Genomic DNA, 11,336 nt, shown 5'->3' on the forward strand with positions numbered 1-11,336 from the left:
ATTATTGGCACACTGAAAGAATATTTAAAATAAAACCAAAGAAAGTGGCATCTAAAGAAATTTTACTAAAAAAAAAATGATCTCAGTCCCCCGGAACTGTATTGCTGCCTTTCACCATTTCCTGTTTCACTGGGGTACAAATACGAGGTTGCACAAATGTAAAATCCCATTGTCATCCATCACTATGGGCACACTGCTAAGGGATCAGCTGAGCCCCTGTGCTGAGGCCGTCTCAGGACCCCCTGGTGCTGCACACTGCTAAGGGATCAGCTGAGCCCCTGTGCTGAGGCCGTCTCAGGACCCCCTGGTGCTGCACACTGCTAAGGGATCAGCTGAGCCCCTGTGCTGAGGCCGTCTCAGGACCCCCTGGTGCTGCACACTGCTAAGGGATCAGCGGGCAGGGAGTGGGGGAGCCCCGATACTCCCAAGGAGAGCACGGCAGCAGTGTAGAACTGTATGACAAGGGGAACATCTGCACATTGTGTTTATACATTAAAATACAGGAATAAGCAGTGAGCAGGCTGTACAGACCCAGCGGTAGTTTATATTGAGATTAAAGCTCAGACGGCAGTGTATTTAAAACTCCAGGAGGCACTGTCGGGCAAGCAACAATTAAGTAAAAATATGTTTATTTTCTGAATCCAGTGCTTCAGTCAATGCCCTTGTTGAATTTGTTCAGCACTCTGAATACTGAACACAAGTGGTATTGCGTGCTAAAACCCCTCACTTAACCTACATATACAATATATTTTACGTGGTTTAATTTAACAAGTATTATTGAAAATGACAATTATGAATTCAATCATTGATAGGTCAGTCAACAGTAACCTGGTGGAATCAACTGACAAACCAAAACAAACTCTGTATCAGGTCTACTTCTAAGTTACAAAACAAAATAGAAGACATCAAACAAGATGCTAAATTTAGATTACCAGAAAAGAAAGACTGAAGAACCAGACCTTACCAAAGTATTCCCCTCTACCAGTGCCACAGGAACAAAGGAAATGAGCTAAAATGCACAACCAAGAAACCACCATCAAAATAAAGACCAACTGCAACACAACTCAACTTTGTCCTGAGGCCATCATAAACACTTGACGCAGCATGGCTTGAGCATGTTTGCACTGATTGGGCAATGCCATGCTCAGATGTAGAAAGGGAGGCAGACTTATTTATGACAAGGACTGGCCTATCTAAAAGCTGACAGTGTACTTTTTAATGAAAGTGACCTTATGTTGTTTAAAGTATGGCTAAGAACCATATTATTACCAAAATATTCAGGAATTTAGTCCCTTTCTAACAAGACCAAACATGAATATATTAGGAGGTAATTCAGTTAAGCTATTGAATACCAATAAAAAGCATGGAAGTTTACTTGTGCTTCTAACATAAACATAAAGTTTTCAGTCAACGCTTTCAATAAAATGTTGCAGATTGCATTTAAACTTAAGATCAAACAGAACCGGATCTTTGTTCATTCTGTAGCCACACTTGGCCTCTGGCCTTGCAAATAGATTTGTCTTCTGGTTTGTCTCTCCTGAGACAAACTCTGCAGGAGGTGGGACCCATAGATTGCCTGTCTAGATTAGGGTATCAGAGTGGCGTAAAGGACGTTTCCTTTAATGTTCGTGGAGGGGAGGGTAGGTAGCAGTCTTCAAGCCAATATTGCATCCACTGTTTCTCTCTCTGAGGCCATAATCTAAACACTTGATCTGACATACTGTAGATAAGTTCATTGCTAATTTTGCCTGTCCAACTACCGCGTCTGACTTCAGCCAGGTTGTGGTCTGAAGAACAAATCATCACCACAGACCCGTCGCCCCATCCCACAGGTGGACCATTTTAGAGCAGCCAGCAGCTCAGGGGTTGCAGTCTCATCAGAGGCAGTTCATGAAAATGATAGGTATTGTGTAGTAATACTCATTTGAGCACCCTGGGGCAATACAGAAGGACTCTCTATGCATTTTTTGTTTCGTTTCTTTCCTCCTGGTTCATCGCTGAGCTCACTGAAAGTCAGCCATCTACCAATAGGAACTGAGCAGCTGAGACTAATGCCAATGATGTCACAAACTATCTTGTTCCAAGATGGCTGCAGCCTCATGTAAAAAAGGGAATTTTAGCTTTTTTCCTGGCAAATACAGATCAATTTCAGATTTGAATGCAGGGCCAAGGTAACATTACATTACATTACAGGCATTTAGCAGACGCTCTTATCCAGAGCGACGTACACAACTTTCTACATAGTACTTTACATTGTATCCATTTATACAGCTGGATATATACTGAAGCAATGCAGGTTAAGTACCTTGCTCAAGGGTACAACGGCAGTGTCCTTACCCGGGATTCGAACCTGCGACCTTTCGGTTACAAGCGCAGTTCCTTACCCACTGTGCCACACTCCGTCCTATACAATAACAAGCGTGAATCCGCAATAGCTGCGACTGCACACGCGCATGCATCTATGCGTGCATGCAGGGGCATCATGCAGAATTCTGGAGGGGCACAATTAGAGCGGGGGGCATGGGGGTCCTTCCCCAGAAGAAGAAAGAAAATAATGATGCAATTTTCTGCAATCTGACACATATATTCAGAGACTTTAGGGGGATTATTTTAAAACGTCACTAAATCAGTTTTTGTAGCTCAGGAAGCTCCCACTTTATATTAGGGTAAATACTGTATATTTATTTGGAATTATTTGTGCTGTTATGTTTATTGGAAATGACACTCACTTATTCACTCACTTCTACACTAGCTTCTACACTGCTGCCACTTTTCTTGAAAAGAGCTAAATCTTGTCTGCTTCACCCCAAAATTTTAAAGGACATAAATTCACATAAAAAGACTATATCCACAATGCAAATTAATTTAGAGAACATAGATAATAAAGCCACAGATGAAAGGAACCTGCCAACATGGTAACATTTGTATTTTCAAACACAATGCATAGGAAGCAGCATGAGTACAGGTGAGACTGTGCTGACATCACATAGCAGTGTCTGCTCCATTGCCAATAAAAGCTCAGACTCAGCAGTAGTAACCTATTTTCCACTAGGTTACTACTGCTGCTCAGCCTCCTTGAAAGATCCATCATCACCACTAGCCTAAGTACATATAACCTGTAACCACACCTACACACAATTAAATCTGCATACATTTCCATGAAGGAAAAATAGCCTATCACTATAAATCTCACCTAAGATAAACTACCTCTTGCACTATCAACCTCCTGACTGAGGACAGGGCTGGGGCTTTCAGTTGTTTTTTTAAAGAATGACGAGATTTTCCTCTGCATCTTGACCTGGAGATATCAAATGGAATTCAGTGTTTTGCTAACTATAACTACTGGTGGTAAAAATAATCAGCTCACTGCCAAAACGGTGCCTGCCCGCGTCAGATGGGTTCCCCCTCTGAATCCGGTTCTGCTCAAGGTTTCTTCCTGCTATCAGTCAGGGAGTTTTTCCTTGCCACTGTTGCCCTAGGCTTACTCTTTGGGGGCCGGTTCTCTAAAGCTGCTTTGTGACAAAGCTCCTTTGTTAAAAGCACTATACAAATAAAAATTGATTGATTGATTGATAAGATTCACACAGCTCTCCTTTACCAATATTAAATAGCATGCTATGCTATCACAAATCACGACTAGCTAGCGAGCCAGAAGGCTAAACAACCAGATTGAGGGATGGCTACTAACTTTAGCTGGTACTAGCAAGCAAATCTTGCAAAGCAAACTATGCCTATATTTCTCAAATGCAATTAAGTGCATATAACTAATTGCATTTAATTTTCACACTTTTGAAAAAGGGACTGATGCTGTACTAACCACTTCAGCAACACACCGTTAAGCTGTAGCCTACATCTCCTCCAGAATTGATGCGCAACAGAGTGTTGTCTGTGTGCGTACCTGCTGTTGCGAACCGATTTCATCCTGCAACTTTTGGAGAAACCAATACCATAGGGAAAGGGGGTCAGACCGTCAGATGGTACATGCACAAGTTAGACAGCAGTTCATGATAAACTTTTCCTTGAAGTTTTACGGTGTTACGTAAATTTTCCACCAAGTTTTGCCATGTTACGTGAATCCGTGTAGATTTTATGCACCCTTCTGTGATAGGCCACTCCTGCTGCCATGCCCCCTTTTGCCAATTGGCATGAACAGTTGATGAGCTCTTCTTTGGCTCATGACCAACCTTTCCACAAAATCTTGTGCAAATCTGTGAATCCATTCAGGAGCTATGCACCTTTTTGTGATAGGCCATGCCCCCTCTTGGTCAATCAGCCTGAAAAGTTACTCAGCTCTATCTTTGGTCATGGCCAACCTCCATGCCAAATTCCAGCCGCTACGTAACTGTATAAATAAACTTGTCCTCCATCAAGTGGGGGAGTCGGTGGGCCAATTGAAAAATAATGAATAAATGAATAATTAATTAACATAAAAAAGAATTATAGCAGTGAAGACATATTGCAACACCCATGCAGCCAACAACACACATCTTCTTTTAGCACTAAGAAGCTAAACTGTCATCACCATGAATGAGTGTTTATAGCAGGTAAGCCTACAGTGAGGGACCTGAATCTTTTCTCTACTCACATATTTCACACTCCACATACTGTTGGAATCCAAAGATAAAAAGTTCACAGGGATTAAAATGCTTTAGAATGAAAGTTGGGGCTCCAGGTGTGTGTTGTACTCCCTGCAACATTTTCCTGTTTGGTGGGCATTCTTCAGGTGCTCCTGTTCAGATTCATGGGCAAATCAATCAGTCACATAATCATAAGAAATGCATTTCTGAATTGGAGGATAATTACTTTGATGGAGCATACATTTTTTCAGCTATAGTCATAATCAGTTACAATAGTAAGAGCTTGGGAAAAAAAGCTCTCTCTGAGTTCTACAGCTCTCTAGCTAAGTAGCCTGGTATGTTATTAGTAACCTACCATGCTGAAGTTGACTCCTGATTCAAAATTTCTGGTCTACCTCAAATAGGTTAGTTTGAATAAACTTCTAACCTTCCAAGGAGCCCAATACAGGCTAATATAAAAAATTGAATTTTTGGATTTGACTTCTCCTTAGAATTAAAACACTTGTTTATGACAGAAGGGATCCTTATGTACGTTCTACCCCATTTCTGTGAAATTTTACTGCAGCATTTTTGAATAATCGCACTTCAAACCTTCAATGTAATCCAATGGAGGCCAATTGAAAACAGTGTTGCCAGATCAGATTGACAGTTTCCAGCCCAATCACAACGTAAAACCTGCCCAATTCAATGAAAACCAGCCCAAATCATAACACGGCCGGTTTTAGGCTGCTGTATTAGGGTGGGCTGCGGTCGACCGGGGGGGGGAGGGGTGCTGGCGGGTGTGGACGCGAGGAATTCCCCTAATACCGCAAATTAAATCAACCGGCAGAGAAACGGTACTGGTATTTTCTGTGCTACTACTTTGGTAAAATTGTTTTCACAATATTTTCTAAAACCTGCCTAATTTTGACAAAAGCAGCCCAAATTTCATCAACCAGCCCAACACTATTTTTACCCGCCCACCGTAATCAAAAGGAGCCCAATTGGGCCGCCCAATATGGTAACACTGATTGAAAAAAGTTATATTTTGTACTGGAATTTCTCCTCAGAATTACACAGTTCGGAGAGGGATTATTTGAAATTTAAAGCGGTGGGGACCTAATCTGGGAAGGAACAGGACCTGTCGTTGAGGACCGGACAAAACTGGACATTCTGATTCGGGTCCGGGTCTGGGTCCGGAACTGGAACGAGTTTAAGACTAGTCACCGCAGCTCTACATGTCCTCCAACCCCTAGTCTTTGTATTGCAATAACAAACTTGCCTGAGTAATACATAGACCTACAGAATTAAAAGAAATTGGCTTAAACTAGCTGGTCAGCCCACTTACATCTGAGAAACGCTATGAGCTTTGGGTAGCCAACTCTCTTATTTGCATGATGTAAAAAACCGTGAACCATATATTATATAATATATATATATTATTTCCTTAAAAAAAAACACATTGCAGCGTGTTGCCAGACTTTCCCCTAAATGTATGTAGGGGATTTAAACATTCATGGGGGAAGTTTCACAGTAAAGATGTATGGGAGTCAATGACAGATAGGGGGATTTTAAATGAGATATGGGGGAACATTGTCAGAATTGAATGGGAGTTGATCGAAGATTTTGAGGACTTTTTTTTAGGAGTAATGATTCAGGCATCTGGCAACACTGAGGCAGAGATGTAAACTAGGTTCAGTCTCAATTCAAGCAAAGAAACCGCAGTCATTTGCTTATTCAAACATAATATGTTAGGCTATAGAACTCATCACCACTTTGTGGATAATTGAGAGGTCAACATTGTTTTGACATTGATGCAGCTAGCTTGATGAACAATGTATGATGCAGGAAACTGACACAAGCATTAGTCAACACAGTTCCAAATATAGCCAAGGCAAGTAAGATCAACAATCCCGCTGCAGTTATGCAAGGCATGGCATCAGTAGAATTACAGGTCATAAAATTAGGACAGGCACTGGCTAAGAAGATAAAGAGTTTAAAGATAAAACCTTTCAGCAAGGTGAGGATTATCTGAACTATGTTTAATTTTCTGAACCCAGCAGTTTTAACCGTTAACACCCTGGTTTGGCATCCGGCACTCTGAATACCGAACACAGTGCATCAACAGTTAAAACACCTCACTTATCCAACATGTAAAATATATTTATTTGATTTCATTTGGTAATTATTATCAAACATATCAAATCTAAAGACAAGGTTCAACCACCTTAAAACAATTAACTAAGGTTATAGACATGGACAGTCACACAAGGAATGATTTAAAGAACATACCAAACCACAGCGTGTTTGTCCTAAAGTAATCTAAGGATGTGCCAAGACCAAAATTTAAAAACAAAAAGGCAGCAGAATATTTTAAAAAAACAGAGATATAAATGTAGACACCAGACCTAGATGCTAGAATGCTAACTACTAGAAAGCCACATATTTTATCTAGTGGGAGGGGAATGGACACCCCCTCAGACAGACAGACAGACAGACACACACACACACACTCACACCTCCAATGGCTACCCCCAAGTTCGTGCTCTGTCTATCTCTAGGCTATCCTGGCCGAGTGTTTTGAAGCTTCCTATGGCTCAGAACAGCCAAATGGTGAATTAGACTAACTGAAATGTAAAATCAGTTAGTACACACACACATAATTTGGCTAGCTGTTTTACAACTTGTTTGATCCACTATATCCAATATCTGCACGGATATCAGCATCAGCTCTTCTGTTATTTGCAAATTATTTAGTCGTCAACCCCGTGCCACTTATTTGTGAGCCAGCTTTAAATGTTAATTGAGTGAATTGCACAGAAACATGCCCGTATTGGCTATACATTTTTAAATCGGCTAAATGTTTCGGAAAGTCCTGTGAATCGCATAATAACACAGGCCTGTGCCAGGTTCATGTAGGAATTCACATCCAAAGCACAGTAGGTGAAATGACTTTCACTAGGAACTAGAGTCTGAAGTTGGAATCAGTCACTGCATGACTCACTCGTTCACTAGGAACTAAAGTCAGTGAACAAGAGTCTGAAGTTGGAATCAGTCGCTGCATGACTCTCGTTCTCGTTTGTGGAAGTCCATCCATCCATTATCTATACCCGCTTATCCTGGTCAGGGTCACAAGGCGAGAGGCAGGAATACACCCTGGACAGGTCGCCAAACTATCACAAGGCACACACAACATTCACTCACCATTCACACACAATCGGAGTACCCGGAGGAAACCCACATGAACACGGGAGAACATGAAAACTTCACACAGAAAGGCCCGGGCCGGGATTTGAACCCAGGACCTTCTTGCTGAGGCGACGGTGCTACCAGCAGAATAAAATGTCATTTTATGCACAATCCTTTCAGAAACACCACAATACTGCAGCACAAACCAGTGTGTAATGGAGGAGTAAAACTTGCCTTCAACAAAAGGTCAGTGTGTGAAAGAGAGTGGGGTAAATGTATGGATTTCACTAGAGTTCATAGCAGGAAAATGGAGATGGATGAAGACTGTAATGTGTGACAGGCCTTAAACATTTTACTATGCAGGTCAATGTTTTACTATATCAATCAGACAGTCTGTATCCAGTTCTCACCGGTGACCTATTACAACAGGGACAGGGATTGTTTGACATCAGTATTCTTTTTTATTGATCTATTATCCCTCGAAGTTAGTTTATGTTTTAAAAATATTACTTTCAGCAAGGTCCTGAAAATGAATGGGAGTGAACTGGGAGCTGGACAACCAGGAGGAACGGTGATGCTGTTAACGGTTAACAGGGACAGCTAGTTGCTAGTATTCACACTATCCAAATACAATGGGGTAAGCTCCAAAAAATTACTTGTGAAATATCCCTTTAATTATCCTGGTACCTAATTCATTTCATATGAGGATTGTGGGTATGCATCACAAGTTCTTTGTGTGTTCTTTTTCTTTATTTATCAATAACGTGACGTACTGGGAGGATGACTGCCCAGTGATTTTGCTCCTTGCCCTCTCTCCTCTTCATTTAACTGTTTTCATTACGAATGGCTAACTTAACTTTTCACTCCCAGTTCAGTTTATTAGTGCTGTTGACCAAGATATAAAATATGTCGATTTCTTCAAAAACAAAGACTCCTTCAGGCAAGACTCACCCAGAAAGGGGCATGATGAGGAATCCTGTGTCATGCTAGCAGCCATTGTAGAGGCTGTGTTAGAAAAACACAGACGATATTTTGAGACACAGCTCTCCCGGATTGAGGGCGAAACCCGGTCTATACAAGCTAAAATCTCCCAATATTCGCTCAGCATGAAAGAGCTACAGGCTGAATTTGCCGGTTTGAAAGCCAAAGTTAAACTACCCAAAACCGCTGCCTCGCTACACCAGGCCAAACAGGATCAGCTTGAGGCTAAAATGGCGGAGCTGAAGGATAGGAGCAGGTGATGCAACCTTCGCATTGTTAACCTACCAGAGAATTCTGAAGGATCCGACCAGTTGGTTTTCTTACCAATTCCCTCAAAGAGTGATTTCCCTCTCTGGCTGACAGGACTATAGAAGTAATGAGGGCCCACAGTTTCTATGGCGGCTGATCAAAAACAGCAGACAGGCCTGGAACATTGATTATTAATCTGCTGGGGTACATGGATCGACAGCATATTTTGCAAGCCCCCAGGAAATCACCAGTGAAATTTAACGAGATAGCAACTACTTTTTATCTAGACTTCAGCGATTACACAGCACAGCGGCACAGAGCCTTCTCTTCTCTGCTGGAGGTAACCTGTGATCGCGGTCTCCAGACGCTCCTAATATACCCAGCCACGCTCAAGCTCACTCACAATGGTGCACAGCACCTTTTCAAGTCTCCGGCTGAGGCAAGTCGGTTCACCAAATGTCTTTCCTGCTAGAGCTGCTCCAGTCAACTGTAAGAGCTGGTATAGTGAAGCGGAAAGGTATGGGAGCAACAACAGCTCAGCAGTGAAGCGGTAGGCCACACAAGCTCACAAAATGGGGTGCTGAAGCTTGTAGCGTGTAAAAATCATCTTTCCATGGTTGCAACACTCACTACAGAGTTCCAAACTACCTCTGGAAACAACGTCTCTTATTATGGATTCTCTGAGATAAGCCACAGAATTAACTCAAGATCAGGCACTGGGGTTTGAGGCTAATTTATCAGTTCCCTGAGAAGACCTCACTCCGGCACCCATTATATCCTACGATTCCTCGACCTTCCTATTTTCACTCTATCTACAGGCACTATGCTGGAGGGTCTAGGTCAGCCTATACCAGAATAAAGCAGAGACCAAGGTGGTACTACTGGCCTTTAAACATGGTGCATTTACTGCCTGCCCTAGCCTCCCAACATAGAAACACAAACATTTCATTCATAACCAAACGTATCCCTCTCAAACCAAACTTAACATAATTTTAATCATAACATTGAAAAGACATTTTATCCTGCAAAGTGGCTTAAAATGAAAATATAAAAAGGGGGATAGATAAGTCTTTCCTATATTCTTTTCTAATTATTCATTAATTAATTGTGCATAGACCAGGAATAGAAGGAATGGGATTTAAACAACATTTGTTCTTAGTATTACTACAATTAGTAATTAATCATGTATAGACCAGGAAGAGAAGGGGAACCGCCCTCTTTCAAACACATGGCTGGGATTCAAACAACATTTGTTCTTAATTTACTATTAAAACTTACAATTAAAAGCAAGGATTGTTTTTTCTTCCACAGTTTGGCAAATACTGCCATAACTAGAACTTCACCAAACTGAGTTTGTGAAGAAAAGGTGTAAAGTGCATTTACTAGTACAAGTCCAAGTTAAGGACAAATGTTGATTGAAAAATTGGCTATAAAGTGTTGACTTTTTAAGGAAAAATTGAGCCTTTGGTCTTGTCTCAGCTTTGTCTTGCTTCTCAGATGTGTGTCTTTGGCTTTGATCAGTTTTAATGTGGGAGAGACAAGCTGTGGTTTTGGTTTGCCTTTCATTCATTTCATTCATGATTATCTTTTACTTACTTTCCAGGACTGTCTAATATCGTTTTTGTTCATGTAGTTGAGCCTGTGTTACTAAATTAGATGTTTAATTGGGCCCTATTTTCTCAGTCAAGTCACAACTGTCTAACACTAGCAGCAATGCAAGGTGCTGGTGAATTTGGATATTTCAGTCATTTCTTGACTCCAGGCACTAGCACAACTGTGGCACAGTTATAAAAGAGGTTCAATAAGAATAAATGGTTCTGTGCGTGTAGTTGGGTTTGGTTTCATTATTGCCAATCAGATCACCCCATGTATTTCCCTTTAGGAAACACAGCCAAATGCTAATGCTACCATGGCTGAAGAGCAAGCGTGTTGTGATCATCTCTACTGAAGGGAGGAGAGTTTTCTCTAGCATAACTAGAAGTCTGTACAACACTAAATTCCTTGGCCTTGAACCAGGGCCCCTCTGTCTCCAGGCACCAGACCTCCCAAGGACAACAAGCAGTTAGAAATATTGCATATATGAGTGTGTGTGTGTGTCTGTGTTTTCTTTCTCTCTGTCTCTTATGTATTTCTATAAGTCCAAACTGGTGAGCTTGGCCGTCCTCTTTATCCTCCCCCCTGCCATCCTGCCAGGGAGAAACCGGCTTGATGCCTGCGGGCCCCGGGCTTGGCAACCGATCGTAAAAAAAAACTTCATTTTGATTTAATTTTTTTGTTTTTAACTTTTTTGTTAAAGCTTTAAAAACTAAGAGGTCCCGTTGTTATTTAATTCAGTATTGACTAGACAGAGCCCAACATTTA

Source organism: Anguilla rostrata, unplaced genomic scaffold, assembly GCF_018555375.3.
Source record: "Anguilla rostrata isolate EN2019 unplaced genomic scaffold, ASM1855537v3 scaf0990, whole genome shotgun sequence".
NCBI lineage: Eukaryota > Metazoa > Chordata > Actinopteri > Anguilliformes > Anguillidae > Anguilla > Anguilla rostrata.